General features: G+C 39.9%; 1 protein-coding gene across 3 annotated transcripts in view; it reads left to right on the forward strand.

The window, feature by feature from the left end:
* Window positions 1-26903, forward strand: part of DPP6 (dipeptidyl peptidase like 6) — a 1666940-nt gene that overhangs the window by 1028143 nt on the left and 611894 nt on the right. The window lies entirely within an intron of this gene.

Consider the following 26903-nt stretch of genomic DNA (forward strand, 5'->3'; position numbering starts at 1 on the left):
GGGGGAAGATGTGGCCCTCTGCTTGCCTTTATTTGCCCCTTGGGGCATTATTTCTCCCACTGATGTGAGGCACTATTCCTCCCACTGACACCAATGATGAGGCACTATTCCTCCCACTGACACCAATGATGAGGCACTATTCCTTCCACTGACATGATTCCTTCCACTGACACCAACAATGGGGCACTATACCTCCCACTGACACCAATGATGAATCGTTAATATTCCACAGACACCAAAGATGGGAAACAATTCTTCTCACTGACACCATCAATGGGGCACAATTCTTTCCACTTATCATTTTCTACTCCCACTAAGCACAGTCCAGCCCTCCTTATGTCTATAGGACAGTACACTGGCCCTTTTTTTAGAATGTTTGGAGACCCTTGGCCTATACTACGGTCTTGTCACAGCACTAGGTACTGCATCACAACATATGTTAAGAAGGATAGTTGTCCCTGGTAATGATCCTCCCCCTAGCTGCTAATCACAGGAGATCTGGTATCCAATACTCCTCAGGCACAGGGTATCCTCCTGGATCTTGCCATCTGCCTCCAATAGAGTGAAGCCTTTAACAGTCCCTCTAATGATATTACAGGGGCAAAAAAAAGGGAGGGGAGTTGGAAGTAATAAAAGTTTGGTCAAATAAGGACTTTAAATGGGGCTGTATTTTATTGTGTTGCCATCTTAGGTTTTTGGACAACACTAGATCACAAGATTTTGCTATTGTATGTTGCTAGGATCTATTACAATGTCCTTAGTTGTCTGTTTACATTAACATGTAACTAAACTCTGACTGTGAATGATGGATTTGTACTTGTTCCTTCAGCTAATAACATATTGTCATTTTGATGGGTTACTTTTTACTTAGCGTAGGTTGATATCAAGCAGCATGACCTGTAGTCTACTTGTCAGAAGTTGCATCCTGATCTGTTCTAAACAAGCAACTTTCATCAAAGTATACAGCAAGTCCCCCAGCACTGCCCTTTAGTGGTGGACATGTGGCTTCATTATAGCAATGCTTGCCACTCTCTTCTTCAGTTGGGCTAACCCATTGTATTGGTATTTTTTTAGCCGCTGCACCAACATGAAGAAATCCATTTTTTATAATGTGGTTAGTGGATATGGTAGGCTAAACATAACCTAAGGCTAAGCTCACCCTAGCAAGACAGAGAATGGATAATGCCAAAGCAGGCAGAGCTGTGGTAATGACTTCAGCTATGCCTGAAAAGATCTAAGCTGGGGTGGCTAGATGAATCATAATTTGTCTCAGTGCAGACATCTTGTTCTAGGTGTGGATATAAATATTTAATAATAATATTTTATTTGTGTGTACAGTTCAGCTAGAAAGGACAACTATAGCAAAAAATATTGCATTCTCATCAGGTAACTATGTTTGATGAGGCTCCATAGCAAAACTGCTAAGGAGCTCCTTGGCCCTGAATCTAAAAGACAATCCCTCCAATATTACAGAATGCTAATTATTTTTATAGCAAGTCTATAGAAGTTCCCATACTACTGTATGCGTACATTTATTTTATCCAAACACTATTTGCATAAGTCATTGTGCTACTGGACTGTTCTGGGCCCCATAGCAGTTGCATGATCTGCTATGGCTATGGTTACACACTTGGTTCAGATAACTGTTTAGGGTTGATAAGTGTAATGAAAGTATTTGGCATATGAATTCCTTTTTTAACATTCCTTTATTTTTGTGTTCTGCATATACATTCAGACAAGACTGTCCACCATAAGTGACAGTTACAGGGGTTTAGGGCAAATGGTCAGCTTTCATAATAGTTAGCATTCAGTTTAAACCTTTTTTCTTGTTCCTGTAACTGCTTAAAAAGTGTTAGCTGGAGTTAGGCATCAATGTGTTACTTACTTAAACTCCATCTAAATTTACCCAACCCATCTAAGATAACCCTGTCCACGAAGGGGACAACACTGCAGTAATTTCATGGCAGAACATAGAACTTTGCCATCCTTAAAGTCATAAAGCCTAAATCTTTTTTACCCTAATGCAGTGATGGCGAACCTTTTTGAGCCCGAGTGCCCAAACTGCAACCCAAAACCAACTTATTTCTTTCAAAGTGCCAACACTGCAATGAAACCTGAATATCGAGCTTTTGGTTTAGAAAAAACAACTCGTACAGTAGTGCAAACTAATTAACAGTACAGGGATGACCAGAGACTGCGGACACAGTACAGGGATGACCAGAGACTGCGGACACAGTACAGGGATGACCAGAGACTGCGGACACAGTACAGGGATGACCAGAGACTGCGGACACAGTACAGGGATGACCAGAGACTGCGGACAGTACAGGGATGACCAGAGACTGCGGACACAGTACAGGGATGACCAGAGACTGCGGACACAGTACAGGGATGACCAGAGACTGCGGACACAGTACAGGAGATGACCAGAGACTGCGGACACAGTACAGGGATGACCAGAGACTGCGGACACAGTACAGGAGATGACCAGAGACTGCGGACACAGTACAGGGATGACCAGAGACTGCGGACACAGTACAGGGATGACCAGAGACTGCGGACACAGTACAGGAGATGACCAGAGACTGCGGACAGTACAGGAGATGACCAGAGACTGCGGACACAGTACAGGAGATGACCAGAGACTGCGGACACAGTACAGGAGATGACCAGAGACTGCGAACAGTACAGGAGATGACCAGAGACTGCAGACAGTACAGGGGATGACCAGAGACTGCGGACAGTACAGGGGATGACCAGAGACTGCGGACACAGTACAGGGATGACCAGAGACTGCGGACACAGTACAGGAGATGACCAGAGACTGCGGACACAGTACAGGGATGACCAGTGACTGCGAACAGTACAGGGATGACCAGAGACTGCGGAAAGTACAGGAGATGACCAGAGACTGCAGACACAGTACAGGGATGACCAGAGACTGCAGACACAGTACAGGGATGACCAGAGACTGCAGACACAGTACAGGGATGACCAGAGACTGCGGACACAGTACAGGAGATGACCAGAGACTGCGGACACAGTACAGGAGATGACCAGAGACTGCGGACACAGTACAGGAGATGACCAGAGACTGCGGACACAGTACAGGAGATGACCAGAGACTGCGAACAGTACAGGAGATGACCAGAGACTGCAGACAGTACAGGGGATGACCAGAGACTGCGGACAGTACAGGGGATGACCAGAGACTGCGGACACAGTACAGGGATGACCAGAGACTGCGGACACAGTACAGGAGATGACCAGAGACTGCGGACACAGTACAGGGATGACCAGTGACTGCGGAAAGTACAGGAGATGACCAGAGACTGCAGACACAGTACAGGGATGACCAGAGACTGCAGACACAGTACAGGGATGACCAGAGACTGCAGACACAGTACAGGGATGACCAGAGACTGCGGACACAGTACAGGAGATGACCAGAGACTGCGGACACAGTACAGGAGATGACCAGAGACTGCGGACACAGTACAGGAGATGACCAGAGACTGCGGACACAGTACAGGAGATGACCAGAGACTGCGGACAGTACAGGAGATGACCAGAGACTGCGGACAGTACAGGGATGACCAGAGACTGCGGACACAGTACAGGGATGACCAGAGACTGCGGACAGTACAGGGATGACCAGAGACTGCGGACACAGTACAGGGATGACCAGAGACTGCGGACACAGTACAGGGATGACCAGAGACTGCGGAAAGTACAGGAGATGACCAGAGACTGCGGACAGTACAGGGATGACCAGAGACTGCGGACACAGTACAGGAGATGACCAGAGACTGCGGACACAGTACAGGGATGACCAGTGACTGCGGACAGTACAGGGATGACCAGAGACTGCGGAAAGTACAGGAGATGACCAGAGACTGCGGATAGTACAGGAGATGACCAGAGACTGCGGACACAGTACAGGAGATGACCAGAGACTGCGGACACAGTACAGGAGATGACCAGAGACTGCGGACACAGTACAGGAGATGACCAGAGACTGCGGACACAGTACAAGACATGACCAGAGACTGTGAACAGTACAGAAGATGACCAGAGACTGCGGAGAGTACAGGAGATGACCAGAGACTGCGGACAGTACAGGGATGACCAGAGACTGCGGACACAGTACAGGGATGACCAGAGACTGCGGAAAGTACAGGAGATGACCAGAGACTGCGGACAGTACAGGGATGACCAGAGACTGCGGACACAGTACAGGAGATGAGCAGAGACTGCGGACACAGTACAGGGATGACCAGTGACTGCGGACAGTACAGGGATGACCAGAGACTGCGGAAAGTACAGGAGATGACCAGAGACTGCGGACAGTACAGGAGATGACCAGAGACTGCGGACACAGTACAGGAGATGACCAGAGACTGCGGACACAGTACAGGAGATGACCAGAGACTGCGGACACAGTACAGGAGATGACCAGAGACTGCGGACACAGTACAAGAGATGACCAGAGACTGTGAACAGTACAGAAGATGACCAGAGACTGCGGAGAGTACAGGAGATGACCAGAGACTGCGGACAGTACAGGGATGACCAGAGACTGCGGACACAGTACAGGGATGACCAGAGACTGCGGAAAGTACAGGAGATGACCAGAGACTGCGGACACAGTACAGGGATGACCAGAGACTGCGGACAGTACAGGAGATGACCAGAGACTGCGGACACAGTACAGGAGAAGACCAGAGACTGCGGACACAGTACAGGAGATGACCAGAGACTGCGGACACAGTACAGGAGATGACCAGAGACTGCGGACACAGTACAGGAGATGACCAGAGACTGCGGACACAGTACAGGAGATGACCAGAGACTGCGGACATATTACAGGAGATGACCAGAGACTGCGGACACAGTACAGGAGATGACCAGAGACTGCGGACACAGTACAAGAGATGACCAGAGACTGCGAACAGTACAGAAGATGACCAGAGACTGCAGAGAGTACAGGAGATGACCAGAGACTGCGGACAGTACAGGGATGACCAGAGACTGCGGACACAGTACAGGGATGACCAGAGACTGCGGAAAGTACAGGAGATGACCAGAGACTGCGGACACAGTACAGGAGATGACCAGAGACTGCGGACACAGTACAGGAGATGACCAGAGACTGCGGACACAGTACAGGAGATGACCAGAGACTGCGGACACAGTACAGGAGATGACCAGAGACTGCGGACATAGTACAGGAGATGACCAGAGACTGCGGAAAGTACAGGGATGACCAGAGACTGCGGACACAGTACAGGGATGACCAGAGACTGCGGACACAGTACAGGGATGACCAGAGACTGCGGACATAGTACAGGGATGACCAGTGACTGCGGACAGTACAGGGATGACCAGAGACTGCGGACACAGTACAGGGATGACCAGAGACTGCGGACAGTACAGGAGATGACCAGAGACTGCGGACAGTACAGGAGATGACCAGAGACTGCGGACAGTACAGGGATGACCAGAGACTGCAGACAGTACAGGGATGACCAGAGACTGCGGACAGTACAGGGATGACCAGAGACTGCGGACAGCACAGGAGATGACCAGAGACTGCGGACAGCACAGGGATGACCAGAGACTGCGGACAGCACAGGGATGACCAGAGACTGCGGACAGCACAGGGATGACTGCTGACCTTTGGGGAGGGAGGGGGAGCGGGTACCTGAATTTGACAGGTACCCGCTCTTACTTCCGCAGAGTTTTTTTTTTTATCTTACCTGTTCCTTTACCCAGCCGCGCGTTGTCTTCCCGGCTTCTGTAGTGTGGGCGGACAGCCGGATGCCCAGTGCGCATGCGCGAGAAGCGCTGCGCTTTGTGATTGGTCCGGCGGCTTCTGGGATCTGTCATGTGTCCCAGGTACCGCCTTACCATTCACAAGGAGCACTGCTTCTTGTGCATGCGCACTTGGGACCCGGCTGTCACGCACACTACAGCCGGGAAGACAGCGCGCCGCTGGATTCTCCTGGCGTGCCCACAGATAAGGCTCGGCGTGCCGGCTGTGGCACGCGTGCCACGGGTTCGCCATCACTGCCCTAATGCATTCCTTAAATTAAGGTAAAACATTTTTAGGCATCAATATCCCTCCTCACTCTTCATTTACTTACCAGAGCCCTTATTTGATCCAGCGTTGTGCTGTCTGCAGATCCCCTCAATTTTTAGTCTCGCAGGATTTTCTGAGACAGGGAGAGCCATTGGCTCCCACTACTGTCAATCAAAGCCAGTGATGGAGCAGGGGTTGGGCTGAGTCCCGCTGTTTGTGTCTATAGACAGCGAGGCTCAGGAGCGAGCGGTGGGGGGACCTGAGAAGACAAGGTTCTGAGGCGCTGTGTGCAATTCCACTGCACAGAGCAGGTAAGTATAAACCTGCTTGTTAAACATGGGTGTTACTTATTTATTTTTACACTCACAGCCACTTTAATAAAAGCGAACACATTCAGTAAATTAAAACAGGATTCAGCTGTGACTCACAGAGATGTTACTGAATGTGGCTGTGATTGACTAATAGGAAACTAGATATTGCTCCTTAATGGGCTAATTTTACAATTGCCGAGCTAAGAATTAACAGAAGGAAACAAATCATATGGCAAAATAATTTTATCTAAATACTTTAAATACATCCATTATTTCAACTCTTAATTTGAGTGCTGTAACTTTCACATTAGCATTACTGTCAACTAACAATGGAAATGATTTTTCAACATTCAAGAGAACTGTACATTACTCAAAACACAAAGTCTAATAAAAAGAAAAAAAAGAAAACACTGGCATCTTTCTGTAAATATTCTAATGGCTCCACACAGACACATGTTTGTGATTGGCGTAGTTTTGGTACTTAATGCACTCAACATTCACAGTATATGTATTAGCTGCTAACTGCATTTGTGGAAAATGAAAGACATTTTAAAAGCCTTTGTAATAACACTAATGTGAGTTCCTAGCAGCTACTTTGGAAATTAGTGTGTGATGGCATAGAGAATATACCCCTTTCCAGGATATGGACACACCAGCCAGTCTTGTGAATGTGTGTCCTTCCTATTCCTATTGAGTAAGCAAACAAAATTGGAATGGCAGCAACTCAATCAAGGGACAGCCATTTTGTGCATAAAAATGGTTGAAATAATTTCCAAATCTCAGGTCCCCTGTAAGCTTTTTACTGATAATCTATAAAGCTATTAAAGGTAACTTATAGTAGTTTTGTATGCATTATTTATTATTAAGTAATATATTTATCTATTATAGCCAGGACTACAAAAACACTACAAAAATGTGCCCAATGATTATATTAAATAATAATATTTTATATTTCCACATGTAGCTAGCAGGTGGAGCTCTCAGCTACCTTTCTGGTTTTCAAACAATTTCTTACCTCCTGTTAAAATGGAATTTCAGAGCACATCAGCCATTTTCTTTTAGACTATATCTGAAATTTCATATGGAGCTCTCTGAACATGGAGGGTGAGTGAAAGGTGATGAAACTGCTCTGATGCATTCCTTTATGTATATAAATTTTAGCTTCAGCTATTGTGCTCTGTATTTAATCTGTCTTTCTTAAAGTGGAATTCAAGCCTAACACTAAAGCTAGCCATACATGGATTGAAATTCATTTAGTTCAGCAGGAATTGGCTAAATTTCGAATCATGTGTAGCCCTGTCTGTTCAACAGAAGTTGTTAGAACGAATGAACTTGCTAGAAAAACAACATTTGATCAGTGCATGCAGGCAAAGGGCTGCAACACTGATCAGTGTATTCTGATGATAAGGGAGGCCAGTTGCCAGAACACAAAGACACAGCAGGGAGGGTTTCCCATATCCACCTCGAATGTGTGGATGAGGGAATTGGCTCATTTTATTGTTCAGTCAGATGGTTGAACAAAAAAAACTGAGCCATGTATGGCTAGTTTAGCTCTGCTTATATATGTTTCCCACTCCCTCCTGCTACCTATCCTGCCTAACCCGTGTTAAAAAAGTTGTGTATGTGTGTCAGTGAACAACTGCTGCAGGGGAGAGGAGGGAGTGCTCAACAATGGCTGGAGTCATGACATTATTTAGGCTACATGTACACTGGAACTGCAGTAGACGTTAACTCTACTGGCAGCAGAAAAACATTAAATGTGGCAAAAATGTGTATAAATGTGGTACTGCATTTAACCGCGTTTTCCCGCATTTAGCATTTGGACATTTATTAATTTCATTGGCCATTAATTTCATTGGCCAGAGTTAGCCCAAGTGCTAAACTCGACTAGTGCCTAAGCACATTTACACGTGTTTATATGCATTTACACTCATTTTTGCTGCATTTACCATTTTTTAGCCAAAATATTCCTTTCGTGAACAAGATTCTTCTGTCTTCAGGAGAGGGATGTTTAACTGCCCCTGAACTCTGCTGCTGCTAAACTCTGAAAAAAGCCAACGGCTTAGGATTTTATTGAGTTGAGTTTAGGGGCTTTGGCAAAAAAAGCCAAAAACTCAGAAACTTCACATTTATGAGCAGCAATGTACATGAGGCCTTATAGGCTGGAATTCCACTTTAAGAAAGCCAGATTACATACAGAGCACAGTAGCTAAAGCTAAAATTTATATATACAAGTGAATATGTTAGAGCAGTGACTCATCTTTCACTTCCCCTCCCTGTTCAGAGGGCTCCATATGAAATTTCAGATATACACCCTGTTCCAAATTATTATGCAAATTATATTTAAGTGTCACAAAGATTAAATATTTTGTTTTTCAGTTTAACTCCTGGATGGCATTGTGTCTCAGGGCTCTTTTGATCACTGAAAACAATCTCAGACACCTGTGATAATTAGATTGGCCGGTGAGCCCAATTTAAGGAAAAACTACTAAAGGAGGGTGTTCCACAATATTAAGCAGAGCACCATTTTCAAGCAATATGGGGAAGAAAAAGGATCTCTCTGCTGCCGAAAAGAGTGAAATAGTTCAATGACTTGGACAAGGTATGAAACTATTAGATATTTCACGAAAACTTAAGCGTGATCATCGCACTATTAAGAGATTTGTGGCTGATTCAGAGCACAGATGGGTTCATGCAGATAAAGGCACATTGAGGAAGATTTCTGCCAGATCCATGCATCGGATCAAGAGAGCAGCTGCTAAAATACCATTACATAGCAGAAAACAGATATTTGAAGCTGCTGGTGCCTCTGGAGTCCCAATGACATCAAGGTGTAGAGTCCTCTAGAGTCTTGCAACTGTGCATAAACCTTCTATTCGGCCACCACTAACCAATGCTCACAAGCAGAAACGGCTGCATTGGGCAGAAAAATACATGAAGACTAATTTTCAAACAGTCCTGTTCACTGATGAGTGCCGTGCAACCCTGGATGGTCCAGATGGATGGAGTAGTGGATGGTGGGTGGACGGCCACCCTGTTCCAACAAGGCTGGAATCATGGGAACAGAGCTGGTCGGCCTCTTTAGGGTCCCCGAAGGTGTAAAGATGATGTCTGCAAAGTATGTGGAGTTTATGACTGACCACTTTCTTCCCTGGTACAGAAGGAAGAACTATGCTTTCCATAATAAAGTCATCTTCATGCATGACAATGCACCATCTCATGCTGCAAAGAATACCTCTGCATCAATGGCTGCTATGGGGATAAAAGGAGAGAAAGTCATGGTGTGGCCTCCATCCTCCCCTGACCTCAATCCTATTGAGAACCTTTGGAGCATCCACAAGCAAAAGATCTATGAGGGTGGGAGGCAGTTTACATCCAAACAGCAGCTCTGGGAGGCTATTCTGACATCTGGCAAACAAATTCAAGCAGAAACTGTCCAAAAACTCACAAGTTCAATGGATGCAAGACTTGTGTAGCTGCTATCAAACAAGGGGTCCTATGTTAAAATGTTATGTGACCTGTTAAAATGTTTAAAAAGTTAAAATGTTGTTAAAGGTTTGATTGAAATAGCTTTTGATTTCAGTAAATATGCTGCAAACACAACAAATGACAATTTTCAGTTCTTTACAACCTATAAAGTGTTTTGACACTTACTGTGCGTAATAATTTGGAACAGTGCATTGTAAGTTTTTTATGTTTAAAAAAATACTGTTATCATTAGGAGGTTTGTTCAATAAAATTTGAATTGTACTCTTAATAGTTGATAACATGAGAATTATGCTGACTGTTATTTACATCAATTATTTAGGTAAATGAGAAAAATATCATTTGCATAATAATTTGGAACAGGGTGTAGTCCAAAAGAAAATGTCTGCTGTTGTACTCTCTGTTGTGAATTATAGAATAATGAGTTGTAAAATAAAGCATAGATAGATAGCTTTTCATTAAATTTTTAAAAACGAATATAGATACCATTGAAAGAGGAACTATAATCTTTCAATGTATTTATATACGTATTTATTCTTTATGTGTTTCTTAAATATATATGAGATAGATAAGTGTACATATGTGTACATTACATATATTACATAGGTAGGCTCTGGTTCTTGTTTAGCGGTGCCACACGTTGCTTGTGATTTAATGCATTCTTTTTAACGTATGTTGCACAGATGGCTGTAACTGGTTAAAGATGCACTCACTGTAGCTGGCATTTTATCTAATATTTATAGTATGTATCTAATAAACTAATGGAAAAGCAGCACAGCAAGTACTTTGAAGTCAACAATAAAGCAATAATAAAGTTTATTTTGGAGTTATTTTTTTCAGCAGTTGGGCTGAAAAATAATAACCATTGTGTGTAGAGTGCAAGTATAATAGGCACAGGATCCCTATTCATATTTCAAGAAATCAGGCTTTGCCCAGGCTTGTATTGTGAACACACATGTATGTTTGGGTTTTATAAGTTTTATTTATTCTGACTTTAAGATAATGTTTCACTATTTGCATATTTTTTTCATGGTGAATACACAAACTATAAAGGTTTGGGTAGACCAGATATGAACTCTCAAAGGGCTACCATTATAACCAGAGATGTGTTTTTGTTTAACTCATTAGTGTAGTTTACTCTCCCACAGCTTTATACAGCTGTCAGGTACTTGGTTTATGTCCTGCTAATTTTTTATCCATAATGGTATGTTACTGTCTGTTTCTTCCTCCTCCAAGTGCCCCCTCTACAAGTTAGGTGTTAAGGGAGAATCTATGTGTGCGGATTTCCAAGCCAGGCTGTGTGCATCCATAGAGTGTACAGAGCACTCCCAGCACAGAGACAGGGCTCTCACCAAGAGCCCTGGGTCCCATACTAATGATTGGGCCTCCAGGTTCCCGATCACCTGATAGCTATGATAGCCTCTGATTGGCTATCATAGTGATCAGCCATTGTACAGTCCACCCCTGTTGTTTATTTCTCCTCTTAAATGGAAAAAAATAAATTGTATCTGTTTTTCCATGCTGAAGGAGAAAGGTGTAAACAAAGAAGTGTGTGTAAAAAAAAAATAAAAAAAAATAAAATATATATATATATATATATATTGGTCAGAGTCAATGGTCAAGGTCAAAGGTTGAGTCAAAGGCCAGTGTCAGTATATGTTAGGTACGATTACAAAAATAGCAAAATGTGCAGTATTGTTTCTGGGCCCTATAATGGGTACAAACAACAAATGACATGTAGTATTGTTGTGATCATCAGGAGAAAGATAATTTATACTGGCTTGTTGTTTAATGGTAGGTTACAGTAGTAGCAAGAAATATACTGCTAAATAAATTTTTTTTTTTTTTTACAATTGTGCCAATTTTTTAAAAAAATCTGGAGATATTCTTTACCATTAGCACCAAATGTTGGGATGATATGTACAGTTTTACTAACACATGTCATAGTTGCAAAACTGTGTTCAGGCCTTAGGATTTGTTTTACCTTCCATCATGAAGGGGTTAATGTTGTACCATTTAAAATAAAACTTAAAAAGTTGGAAGACAATTTAACACCCCCAAGAGATTCTCTAAATACAGCTTCTGCCTTGGCAACTAGGACACTTTGCTGAATCATGAAACTCACCATAAGACTACATTTATTGTATTTCATGAAAAGCTGTCCAGCCTAATGAGCGTGAGAAGCTGCTTTACCTAAGACTCTCTGGTGTCTTAGAAAAAGCACATCAATATCCTTTGCTGCTCAGCTAGATTAAGGTCACCCTCACCGTTTTCTGTACATTGCACATCACAGCATTGACAAGCCATGAATGACCCCATAAGTGGTGCAACGTATTGGGAACACAAACTGCATAAAATGTAAACACACCGCAGACATAAAAGCAATTTGTTTTAAAATAATAAAAATATAGAATGGCTGAAAGGCATTTACTGCATTTAAATACAGATTCTGAAGTGTGCATCAACACATCTATATTTTATGTTCCCTTTATGATCATTTTTATGTGTTTTGGTTTAGAAAACAATTTAAAGAAGAGCTCCAGTTCTTTTGCTATCTACCTTTACCACATCATCGCCCAATAAACATACACTTTTCAAAATCAATAGCAGATGAAATCTAACTGAAGGCCCATGGCTTGCAAAAAATAGATATTCCCAAGAGGCATGCTTCCAGTTTATTACAGGATGGGTTCCCAAACAGCCAAATAATATATTGTTTCAGTAGAAACCGCTCATTAAATGTCTCCTGTTTAAAGTATAACTACATGCAAAATGTTTTATAGATTGGGATAAAGGAGAGGAATGAGAACGCCCATCAGGTTTTTATTACTGCTTGTGTCCTGTTAAGGAGATTAACCCTTTCTACTTGTCTTGTTTACCATTACCACTGAGCGTGAAAGTGAAAAAAAAATCCCAAATTTTGTGTTGATCCTGGAAGAGTTCCTAGAGGAAATCTTCCAACGGGAATACTGTTTTAGTTCTGGTTATCCTTATACTTTAGAGGTATTTTGTCTCACTTTCTGTTTTGGCTATGGGACAGAAAGTGAAGGAAGATCTCAATGGGACACAGGTGGCAAAAGAACAAACAGGATTTATACCCCCCCCCCCCACTCTGTCAAAAATAAAAAATAGTGATTCTAAAGACAAAAGTTATTTTATTAAAATAAAAAACAGGCTATATTTACCTGCTCTGGGCAATGATATTGCACAAAGCCAGTCCCCTACACCTCTTCTTTGGTGCTCCCCTTCCAGTGTTGTCCTCACCTTCTCTCTGTGAGTGCCCCTATAGCACGCCCTGCATAGCAAGGGAATGCATTAATGTAAACAAAGTTTTACCTTTAGAGTCACTTAAAATTTGTCCAAGAGGGTATATGTCTTTGTATGAAGGTGTAGGTATCTAAAGGGGTGAAAAGTCCCCTTTGCATATGACTTTCAAGTGTTAGGAGCAGCTTCCTGCATGGGTGAAAAATTGCCTATGTTTATGCTTGTTGACTGGGCATTCTGCATAACTACTATGTATGTGCTACCTGTATTTATACAGTCAACTACTATGTATGTGCTACCTATTATGTATACAGTATATGTTCATAGATAGAATAAGATATCAAAAGATATCTATCAAAAGATAGATCAATCGATAGATCGATCGATAGATAGATAGAGAGAGATAGATAGATAGATAGATAGATAGATAGATAGATTTTAGAAATGCTATGCCAATTTACAATGCAAAGACTTAACTGCAGAAACAAAACAAAAATATATCCTCATACAAAGGTCATATGCTGATTATTGTATCGCTATATAAAATATATTGACAAAAACAGGGCTTCTGCTTCAGAGAGCTTTTATTGATATGTTTTTTTTTACAAGCACTAAAATAATAGAAATCAATCTCGGCTGAATGACCAAGAAGCGCTTTCATTTGCAACACTAGTGATCGCCGATGCTTTTTGTGCAGCTTTGATGTGTCATTGCTAGAGTGACGGAAACTCCGGGAGAAATTGTAACCTCATTTCCTACTTTAATTCTAAAATACATAGCTCTGCATGTTTTCAGATTTTTAAGATATGACTTTAAAGAGGACCGAACAATAGCAGAAAGAGCAAAACTAGGACATATGAAAGATTAGGAAACTGCAAGTGGTATTATATTGCTTAATCAAAGTTCTGAATAATAGGATTGTTTGAAATTCTGTATTATTGTAACCTTTGAGTTACGTAACTTAAGGGACCATTTATAAAAACTGGAGGAAAGAGTCATAGCAGCGCAGAGTAGTACAGCTGACTATTTAGATGTCAGCAGGTTTGGATGGTAATCTAACATTCACACATTCACATTCAAATGAACAGTGAATATACACACTGACCTAGTAAAGTAAAGTTTGCATTTTTGATGTGACTTTCACAATTTTAATACATTTTTATCATCTTATTTCAAACATAGTCATGTAGAAAATACCGTTTTTATATTTTTTTTTGTAAAATCATAAATGCACTTTAAAGACAACATGAAATTAAAGTACAAATAAAGGCTCTTGTAGAACAGCTGTTCTAAATATGATTCCTATGTGCAGAAAGCAAACAAAAACTTCCTTTACCTTCCCTGAATGAGCCAAGTCCTCCATCATTACTGTCTCACATGCTCCTCTCTCAGACCCTGCAGCTCACAGTGGGAGGTTTCAGCAACACAGGTTATGCTGCCAATCCAGGCAGCAGTGGGCAGGACTAGGTATGGACACAAGCTGATTGACAAGCTCCAAAATCTGTTAAAGCAGATGCACTTATAATTAGGTGCAATAGCACATAGTTCTACCTTTTGTCCCCTGGTATACCCCTCATCCTCCCTGATGATGTAAACCTAGATAACCATAAGTATGAGATCTGCCACTTAGGGTAGATAGGGTACATGTTCATTGTGTAGATGGCCCCTAGATCAGCTTGCCAATATTCAGCCCAGGAAAATGCCAGCACATGTGTTGTACCATCAGCTAAAATGAGAGGGAGGTACTGTATGTGCGTGTTTATAACGGTTTACAAAACAAAAAGGTTTGGAGGGGAAATGGGCATTTGGGTGTTTATCATTTGTGATTTTTATCCCTGGTTCATTTGCATCTCAAAAGAATGGTCTGTGTTGCACTACTTACAGTCCATGTTGAAAGTATTTTGAGAATGAAGCCTCATATGCAGATACCCAGGACCCCCCCCCCCCAATTAAAGCACTGGTGTCAGAGATTAATTTCAGAGGTCTGGATGCTGTTACACATCCCATGTATAACACTGTCTCTTAAAAAAAAGTCTAGATTAACATATAGCCACCAACCAGGTTAAATTTTCCTTTCCTTGACTACCATTCTCTAGTGTAGATTTGATTGCTGCAGGGCAACTTAGACTTTATTACATGAGGACCCCCATGTCCAATGTAGTCTTGACACCAGTTGCTTTGTATTCCGGTCATGTCCTGTGATCAGGAATGTGTCTTGCTTTACTCTGCAGTCACAATGGGAACCATTGAAGTATCAGCCTTTAATTTCCCACCCAGTAAAACTTAGCTTTTCATCAGTCTTTGGTGTCTTGAGGTTAGCTATTGTATTTGTCTGTACCAGACTGCCAATTAATGAGCACACCCATTAAAATCTCTACTGTAGACCAATGTCTGCTAAATATCCACTTCTGTGCTACTGTATGTTCCAAAGCCAAAATACTTTCTGTTATGATGTGCATTTTTACAGGGTCTGAGATACCTACTGAAAACTGCAAACTCTGATTGCATTCTATAAATAGTCATAAAAATGATAATAATCTAACAACAACAATAATAATAATAATAATCATCATAATACATTCTACTATATTCAATTCTAAAAAAACTGACAGGATTAAATCGCTACCATTGATTGCTTTAATGCATTAGCATGAACTATAAAAGCTGACCCCTGATCTATGGATAAAGACATAATATGAAAAGGAAACAAACTGCTTTAGTGTCTGACATTTCCCCAGGCACTAATATTTAATCTTGTGGCACATTTACACCGTACAAGAACTCGGACACTCGCAAATGATCAGCGTCCATGAAGGCTTGCAGGACTCGTGTGATCTACACAGTGAAAGGATGACATGAGCACTCTGAGTGCCCAGAAAATTTATACAGTGCAATAATAAATCTGACCCACTTCTATCATCTCATCTTGTCTCTGCCCAAATGGTTTTCGGAAGACTTTCTCATGTTCCTTCAACAAATATATTAGTTTCTTTTTTTTAAACTTGCCTACGTGTTTCGTAAATAAAAAAAAAAATGCTGAACACATTATTTCAAATAAAAAGACATTTTGCATGAAAAATGTTCTCAATGGAACCAATAACTAATACTAAAGACTCCAAGGTAGTGTTAAATGTGATTGATGCATAAGTGATGATACATAAGGTCTGCTTGGAAATATGTTTGTTACAGTGGTAGTAAATCACAGAAAAAAAAAGTCCCCTGCAAGGTAATGTCATAATGTGCTAATATGCATTGCATATTAGTACATTATGTAGGACTTACCTTAAAACAAAGCCCTCCAGTAGGGCTCTTTCACTGCTGCAGAGGTTTCTATCTTCCCCTGGTCTTCCTTCTGGGTTTGCAAGCTCTGGCTGTCTGACAGGCCGGGCCATGATGACGTCACTCCCCGCATCCAGGTGGGAGTCCCAGGCCACGGCACAGTACTCTGAAGGAACAGCATGTGTAGAGAGAATATCTCCTAAATGGTGCACGTCTATGATATATTCATTTTACCTACAGGTATGCTTTATTATAAGCTTACCTGTAGGTAAAAGTTAAAAATAAGAACTTACTACCACTTTAATGTAAAAACAGTCAGGCCTGTTCAGAAATTAGTATATTTAACAGTATTTTGTAACAGGCTTTTGAGGTCATTTAAGGACACTTTATGATCAGTTTCTGCTTTTTTTCCCATATAAGTCAATGTTATTACATAGACACTAACCCATAAATTGAACATGTGCTTTGTCCATGCAGGGAAAAGGAATAGGTGTACTTCAATGACACCTTCCAGTGCAAAGAGAAATTACTAGTACTTCCAGGTAATAGGGAACATATGATTTTCTCTTCCCATGATGCACCACTAGCTGCAGTGGCCAGTCAATAGCCCCAGACATTGATGTGGGGGTATGGGTCCTTAGCCCTGTATAGGCTCTGGACGGATAGACATGGAGTCTGTACGTGGCCCTTGTGGGGGAAAGGGTTAATCTCATATTCCTCTTATTCCTGTCTAAAAGCTACTTTTAATAATTCTGATATATCACCACCTAATTTCTCCCTCACAGATAGAGAACTTTGGTCCAATCAATACTGAATGTTTATTCTAGCCACTGTTTATTCACATTTTTTGGGTCATGACAACCTAGTCCTAAAATTGTTAATATCACGCTAGTTACAAGTACTGGACTTTGGATCCCTGAAAACCACAGCATTTTTACATAATAACAACTATTAGAATGAGATCATATTATGGAATATTCCTAGCTAATGATGTTCTGATTGGTTGAATTGATATTGGTTGTAATAATCTGATTGGATGGAGGGACATCCTCCCTTAATAACTGTCTGTATTTAATTAATTCTCACTCTAACATTAAATGAGCACATTAAGAGCCAATCCGTCTCCTGGTTTTCATTGTGTGCTCCCAGAATTCTGAAGGGTCTCCCAGATCATCTGAGGGGCAAAATGAACCCCTTCCTAACAGCCCTCCTCTTCACTTCCTTGGTTGAACAGAGCAGCATGTAGGCATAAACAGCTTGTGGGACGAAGGAAGTATTAAAGTGAACCCATAGATTTGCCATTCCATAGGTATTGTACAGAGCATGTGTTTCCCTAAGACCTTTTTGGCTAGTTTCAGAGTCAGAAATTTCAGGCTATTTTTTCAGGCAATATTGACATTTGCAGTACATTGAAATTGATTGGTGATTGAACGTTGGCAGTATTGTTAGTCTGTATGCACTGGTCTGCCTGACAGGATAACTTTAAATTTATGGCTTTCAAGCTATAGGTCCAGGGCATGTTGGGAACATAGTTTCATGTTAGGATTGTGTTACGCTTATGGTATGGAGGTGATAAACAATGCCAAGTATAGCTACAGCAGATGACAGATTTATTAAGCTGGCTTACAGTGAAGGGTTTTTTCAAGTCCTCTATGATTATGCTTCATGTTTTGGCCCCAGGCAATTGAGATGACAACATAAATCTGTGTGCTTCACCCTGTTTCAGCCAATGAAATGTACTAAGATGTGTTTCATAGCCTGTGAGTTTGTAAAATGCCACAAATTAAATAAACCCAACTTTTCTATTTCCAACTGTTCTTAGACTACATATAAACATTATTTATTATTTTATAACAGTAGGAGATACTGTATACTTCCCGAATCTATCCAACAGAAAACAAAATTGGCTTTAGATATACTTAAATCTTTCAGGCAATATTTAGGGGTTGATTTACTATAGGCAAATAGATTGTGTACTTTGCAAAGTCCAATTACAATCTGCAAGTGCAGTTGCTCCAGAGCTTAGTAAATGAGGTAAAGCTTCACTTTGCAAAGAATACCCAATCACGTGCAAGAAAGGTTAATGCACATGATTGGATGATGGAAGTCAGCACAGCTTTTGCAACAACTACTCTTGCAGAGTGCAACTGCACTTTGCAAAGTGCACAGTCTCTTTGCCTTTAGTAAATCAACTCCTTAGACTTTCATATGCTAAAATTTACTTTTTTTAAAATGGCACTACATTAACCTGATTTTCCAGGTTGGGTTGCTGCCTATAAACTGTATTAGCCTCTGCAATGATATTATTTTTATAATAAGGATTTTACTGCATTATCATAAGGCAGTAAACAGCACACAGTTATTGCCTGTGATAGATCAGCCCTGGATGCAGATTGTCTGCATCCAGGTCCAATCACTCTCAGGTAATCTCTCCAATATACAGTATATATACATATATATATATATATATATATATATATATATATATAGACTGTATATTCTCTTAGCTCTGCTGACTTCCATCATCCAATCATGTTCAAGCAAAAATTCTTTGCAAAGTAAATTTTCACTGAGCTAAATGAAAATTCCCTTGCAAAGTGAACATGCTCAACTCTTTTAGTAAATCAACCCCTTTGTGAGGACCAGGAACCTGTCTGGGGTTAAAATAGCTTATTGATGTTGTTGTGATACCTGATTGCATTACCTAATTATTGTATAATGTAATTCAACAAAGAGGGTTACACATTTTCAATAGCAAACAACAATCTTTAATGGATAAGTAAGAAACACATACTAAGTAAGGTATGATGTAAGTAGAGAAGATAGCTTAATGGAACATCAGTGAACATTTATGAGTCCCAAAGGACTTGCAAATAACACATAGCAAAGTACCAACAGTATCATTAATAATAGAACAACGCCTCACTTGATATCAAACATTTTTATAAACTGCTGGACAAAACAGTGTAGAAAAACAGTGAAAAGTAGGCCAGCTAGGTGGAATATTATAGCAGATTTCTCTGGTGACTCTATCTATACATATCCCCTTAGTTTTAGTTACAATGCTCAGGGTTATCGATAGAACATCAGACTGCAGATTCATTTAATTGTTAGATAAGGAGTTGTTGAACCTTAGAACCTTTATAAATTCCCGTATTTACTAGAAGAACCTGACAAGGGCAAATGAAAGAAAGTGAGAATACATGAGCAGAGGAAAAAAGCTCATTCTGTATGAAAAATGCAGACTATCAAGTGTAACGTGCCATTATGGGGAATATAAATTGTGCGTGTGATATCTGAAATGATCATTAGATATATTTATTATACAAATAAATTCAAGGCATTTTAACAGTTGCACATTTTTTACATTTTCGCATTCACCAGCAAGTATTCCCTATTTTAGGGGTTTTTCAGCTTGGTATAATATGAACCACCGATGCTTGCCATAATGTGGAATAGAGATTAAGCATGAATAATTCATGAATCCCAGAGAATATTCAGATCCATGGGCACCAGGTGATTTGAATGGCCAGGGCGACACTCATTGCATAGAGCAGTTTTGATCAACAGAGTACAATACAGTTTTGTAAAAGTTGATGGTAAGACGGCAGATAATACGTGCTCTGAAAAGCCTCTATTGTACTGTTACCACTTTCAGAAAGAATCGTTCTTCGTTTGGAGGGATCAGAGAGCTATTTTTGAAGCTGTGAAATATTATCTGGCTTCGTAATGCTGCTTTGGATATAAGAAATTTCAAGTTCCAGTAAAACAGATTAAAATTGCTTTTACAGTTTTGAGAGCAATCAGACACTTAACTGTGAAAATGGCTAGTATTTTTCTTACAAAGAAAATGTTCCCGTCTGGTTACACAATACACTTTCTTCATGTAATTTGGTACTTATAGGCATATGTCACTGATGAGCTTAGAATGTTTTACTGGTTTCTGGATATTTGAAAGCAGAGGTGGAGCCATTGTGAATGGTGCTAAAAATATTCATCCACTTTCTAAGTGACTAAAGCCTTTGATTTTGCTCCTTAGCCTTTATGTAATCACTTTTTACTTCAGCTGTGGAAAGACAATTTTATAATCATTAAACAGTTGTCAAGAGTATATACTTAGGGATTGAGCATTGGGCCTTCAAGGGTACCCTGTACTCTGAATCAAAACATACTGGTAAGATGGAGGTAGGGAATGCAAGGTGCTGGCACTTCCAACAACTATTGGGATTAGTTTACTAAAACTGAAAAGTTCAAAATCTTGTGCAGCTCTGCATAGAAACCAACCAGCTTCCAGGTTTTTTTTTTTTGTCAACGCTTAATTGAACAAGCTGAAATTAGAAGCTGGTTGGCTACCATGCACAACTGTACCAGATTTTGCACTCTCCAGTTTTAGTAAATCAACATCAAAGTCTTAGTGTACATTAGAGCTACCATGTCTATTGGAGACTGTCATAAGAAAAACGTAGCAACTTTTCATAGCTGGTATGCTTCTAAAAATGCCAGTTTTCTGGATTTCATACTTTAGTGCAAGTCGGAACTTTTTATCTTGCTATTGATTAGTGATTGAAAAGGTCTGGAAGCCAAATTGGCCAACATGAAAACCAACATGATACCATCTTCCATATTCTCTCATAACATGCTTCATTTAAGTCCCACACTAAACCTGTGTGGCTCCATACCTTTAGCCTGCTACCATGGAAAAAACAATTATGATGTCCAGTTGTACACATTTGTAACTTTTCTTTTTTGGAAGCCATCAAAAACTTTTATTATCCTACTCATATGTGTTATGTAAAAATTCTTAATTAGCTATCGGTGTTAATGGCCAAATCTGCTTAGGACTGTGAAGCAGGGGATTAAAATGCCAAGACTGATTGGTGTATGGTAGAATTATAACCAGACAGAATACCACGGGTCAAATGTTTATTCCAGCAATCACATCACAGAAGTAGAGTGCAACCACACAGGACCCCTTCATCAGTCATGTGATGACCAAGAGGCATCAAATTGTTGCAATCTGCTGCTGGGATGTGATCACTGGAATAAATGTTTGGACAACTTTCTTCAGACACATGGTGTGCTGGCTGGCATCATGCTTTTCATGTTACCAGTTTCCAACTGGTAGCTGTTACAGAACCTGCCTAATTTTTTTGTCATTTTAAGGAATGTGTGTGAAGGAAAATAATACATTTAACTTTAACAGCTCATGTCTCACTTGACCTGCAAGTAAACGTGTGAATACTTGTAGGCAGGGAAAGTGCATCTGATTAATGTGTCTGAAAATGACACTATGAGCAAAACAAATGCCTAAAAAGCAGTATTTGAGGTTAATATTACAATATCCAGAAAAAATAAATAAACATTTACTATTTGCTAACAAGTAAACTTAATTTTATGTCAAATGTGCAAGACAAAATGCCAATAAATAACATAACATCAAAGGATAGTCTTTTAGTTTATTTAGGTCATTAGGGTTGGTGCTTGGACCAGGCTTCTTCAGTCTTAAATTCTCTTTTAAATATGGAATTCCCTAGAATGATGTTCAAAGCATGTGCCTCTCCTTAGTTTCACAACCCACACTTAGCCCCAACATTATCAGCATCAGCTCTGACTTTGGTTGTATGCATGAAATTGACAACCAAATGAAGTGATCGTAGCATTGCGTGAATCTGTGATGGCAAACAGTAAGTGAACTTAGAGGTGCTGCAGTAAGTTACAAGCAGTGTAGCTTCAGATGAATTGACCCATCACCTCACTATACATGATATTGTCTAGAGACTGTCTTGGATCCCTGTAGGGTTAGTTAGACCTTTGATAGACACCTCAGTATTAGACAAAGGTCATGCTGACTACATGTTTTAAAGATGACATTACTGTAGTAAGCATCTTTCTTGCACAAACAGAAATACAGTAAAGTACAGTGTTCTTGGTTCCCAATAAGCATTGACCGTGATATTATGTTTCATTGTTAAAATAACCCTTTACTGCCTTAGCTTATTTTCTTTTGAACATGCTAGCTGCCATGATGACTATCTGGCTTCAGGACATTTAGAGTCACTGACATGGAATAAGTATTTTTATCTGCACAGTTGTTTTGGGTTAGTGGCTCAAAGTATTGATGCCAGAGGACCAGCATGGCAACCAGACAGCTACCATTTGCAGAATAGGACATTAATGATGGCAGCCTCCAGATTTCCCTTAAACTGAACCCCTGACAGATTAAATGTGTATTCCTTTAAAAATGAATATATGTGTTTTTGCAAAGTACTTGAACCTGTTTTGACATCTGCCTCCTGTCATCTCTTTTACAACAGCACTCCCACTAGGGGAAAAGGTAAAGGTAATAGTAGCCAATCAGGTCCATCTATGTGTGGAGGAGAAAGTAGAGCATTTAGAGTCAATAACTCATCATTGTATTGCTTCATTGTCTAATCAGTAGGCTGTGACTGGGGAGATGATGCCACTATATTGCTTAATGCTAACACACAAAGTTGTGTCACCCTTTTAACTGTAATGACTTGCAGAGGACATTATTACATTGTAATTATACATTTTTTGGTAGAAAAGACTGGTCACGTATGTTTGTTTATAGTGCAGCTTTAAAGAACGTTTTTCCAATCTTAAGGCTATTTAAGTCTTTCCCCCAAACATTACTTTTAAAGCTTGTTCATGCAGTGACCTATGTTTTTCTACACTGGATAAAAGCCAGTCACTGCTAGGGCATGTAAAAGGCAATTGGTTTATCTTTTCCCTGTTCACATAGCAACACAGCCAGAGACAGACATGGGGAATTTTACAACAAATTAAGTTAAAAAAAAAGAACAAAATAAACAGTACATCCCACCGCCCCCTCACTGCAGCTCACTGCTGGTAAAAAGTGACAATTGTCCACATACTAAAACTGAGCATTCAACATGTGGGCACTGTGAACAAGCCCTTACAGTAATAATAAACATATATATATATATATATATTTATATATATATATATATATATATATATACAGTGCATATATTTTAGAAAGCACAGTGAACCTGCGTACTCCATGCTTACCAACGACACAAAAGCCATTTCATATAAAGTAAGAAAAAAATAATACAAATAATCCGCCTGAAGAATTTTGATCTTTGGTCTATTTGGTTCCATTCAAATAAGAAACATGTTAAAGCAGCTGTTCTTTCAAGGATATCAAGGAGGAGCCTTTCAACCCCTAGATAAGACAAGAGCAGAAAGAAATCAATTTGCCTTAAGAAATAATCAATTATAGTTAAAAAGTTGTATAATTAATTAGTAAGATTAACTACTACTTTACCAGTGATAGCTGCAAAAAGTATTACTTATTCCTATGTCCACCTTGGTGGCAAAGATGGTGTTAATTTGCCTAATTAAATGCTTTCCAGTTTAATTAAGCATGTCTTAATTATAAACAAAAAAAAGCTTTTTAAACTACAACCGATTAAATTACAGCTTTCTAAAGGAGTTTTATTTCATTCTGAAGTTCCAATTCATGTGCAAATCAGCAGGCTATGTAGTTATGTGTTTTGTAGGTATATTATGAATTATATTTATTTATAGTGATTCTTTTTTTCACTTTAACAAAACAAAAAAGCTATAACAGCCATAAAATGCTAACAGTTATGGTGAACATAAGTTCAGCATCTTTCAGACTCCTCTCCACCCACATTCTGGGCTGTTCTGATGGAGAAAACATTTGAAACCTAATGTCAGCGTTGGAGCTTACCCACCCTGTATTAGTAGTTATGCCTGGACTGATTAGACCAGGTTATTGGTAGGTATGGCCATCATTAAAAGATCATGTCAGTCAAAATATTGCAGATAAAAAGCATAGAAAAGCCAAGCAATTAAAATGGTTACTTGCAGCATATTTCTGTTCCATTAACAATATTTTATAATTCATTAAAAGAGAAGTATGGGATTTGTAAAAACAAAATTATTCTCACCTAAGTGGATGCTGCACCTATCTCCTGCCGACTCCAGACTGAGAACTGAGCGATCAAAGACTGCAGATTGCTCAGCTCACTGGAATGCTTGGCTGTGCAGGGGGAGGGAGCAGTTGGCCTAGGCAGTAAGTGGCTCGTTGAGAGGTTGAGCCAGCTCCCAGTCCAGGCATCTGGGTGGATCCCAACTTCGTGATTTTTCCAAGCCTGGAATGGCTCTTTGACATCAGCCAACAGCAGGCTTTAGCTTTACTAGGTTTAGCGGGCTATAGGGGTGCAGAACGAATTGCTTGGACATACTTCTTCTTTACATTATCCAGAAAATGCGTCCTTTCCAGGAAGAGCAGATTTCCAAGCACAGCCACAGCTCCCTTTTCTTCCTGCCATGTCATAGACCTCTACTCTTCTACTTATTGTCTGCGCTAGCCCAATTCCTCCACAATGTAAATAAAAGTTAACAGAGTTAATGGAGAACTTAATATTACAAAAAGAATATAGAATTTCTTTAACAGTAAAGGTATAATTGTTACAAAAAAAGTATTGGGTTATTTGTTATTTTGGGGGTCAATTTTATGTTCGATTAATAGCTTATAATAAAAATCCTGTTTAATTTCTATGGGAGGGTCCAAATACAGATTGGTTATTAAGAGAAATACTGCCATAAAACCCTTAAAGCTCCATTAATATTTATTGTAGCATCTCTTGTAATAAATAGTCCATCTCAGCATGTTACTGTATGCAGCTGGTTTAAAATAGAAATAGGGAGCTTTTTAACCTTTCTATACTTAACCAAACAATTGTAGAACTGATGGAAAATTTTGTCCCTGCAATATGCAGAGAGGACAGCTTGGTGACAGTTTTCATTTTGGCCATAGGATGTTTATAAAAACACCATACACAAACAGCATATACCCATAAGCAAAAAAACAGACAAAGAACATTGAAAGAGTTGGAAACAGAAATCCCAATCCTCCAAACACAATAGCTACATTTATTTCTAATTTCCAATTTAAATTGACACAATTGACACCTGAAACATTTTGAAGACTGACTGTAAGATCCATCCCTCTGGGAAGTTCTGGGAATACTCTATCCGAATATTTTTGTAGTGCCTGCAGGTTCCCATTTGATCATTGCATGATGTTTATAAATAATTTTCAGTGTAGGATGGCTGTGTTCCATGCTTCGAGGGATTCATTTTCTTGTTTGCATTATATGGATTTTCTTATATATTGGTTACTGAGGAACAAAAGGAACTGATGCTGTATAAGAGGAATGAAAAATACTATTAGTATTCCAGAATTGGATAGGATGTCATGACAGACAGAATATCATATTACATTGTACAAACAAGCTTTCATGCTTGCATAGTACATACATTAGGTAATTAGGCTATACTTCACATCTAGTACTGCTCATAAATGTGGGCCTTTCACAAACTGTCTTTTTCTAAGTTTGGTTTCCAAGGGCTTCTTGTGTATGTAGATTACAGTATTGCTATCAAAATACAATAAGGAATTCAACTACAAGTGATATCATCTCAGACTTTATTAAATATTCTGAGGTCCCATACTGTCATAGTGATACGGATCAAGTGCTGCAAGGCAAAATTGGAAATGTGTCACTGTTCTATTCTCCAATTCAATTATTCAGGGCAACACACTTTTGTTTGTGACTAAATAAGTATTGATTCACATTTAGGTCTCAGCAAATCTGATAATAATTGGATTGCTAATTAATATTTTGCATGATATATAAATACTGATGACTGTAATTCATTGTATGTAAATTGCTGAATAGAGAGATTGTCTATGACCTATTTAGAGGGAACCTGCACTGTGGAAAATGTGCCCAATAAAGGCAAGCAGAAGACAAACAGCAAGTCAACAGCATTGCCTATAGGTTCCCTGTTATTGATCTTTTCCCCATCACCAATGCCTGGAACACACAAAAAAGCTCTAACAGGTATAAAATGATAACAGCTATGGTGGAGTAAGTTCAGCATGCTCCAGACTCCTCTCCACCCACATTCTGGGCTGTTCTGATGGAGAAAAGATTTAAAGCCTAATGGCAGGGTTTGATCTTACCCATAATGTAATAATGTTTATGCCTGGACTGATTAGACAAGGCCAGTGACAGGTATGGCCATCAATAAGAGATAATGTCAACCAAAACATTGCAGGTAAAAAGCACAGAAAAATCAAGCATTCCAAATGGTTACTTTCAGCGTATTTCCGTTTCACTAACAATATTTCATAATTCATTAAATGAGAAGTATGGGATTTGTAAAAAAAAACCCTAAATTATATTCACCTAGGTGGATGCAGCAATGGTCCCATGCTGCATCTGTCCTCCGCCAGCTACAGACCGATAACTGAGCGATAAAAGACCGCTCAGTCTTCAGACTGCAGAGAGCCAGTGAATGTTTTAGAAACATTTTGGTTGTTAAAAAAGAACTGTAGGGTTTATTTACTAAAACTTGAGAGTGCAAAATCTGGTGCAGATGTGCATAAAAACCAATCA

Source organism: Staurois parvus, unplaced genomic scaffold (assembly GCF_062004578.1).
Source record: "Staurois parvus isolate SC_StPar_1 unplaced genomic scaffold, SC_StPar_1.0 ptg000005l, whole genome shotgun sequence".
NCBI lineage: Eukaryota > Metazoa > Chordata > Amphibia > Anura > Ranidae > Staurois > Staurois parvus.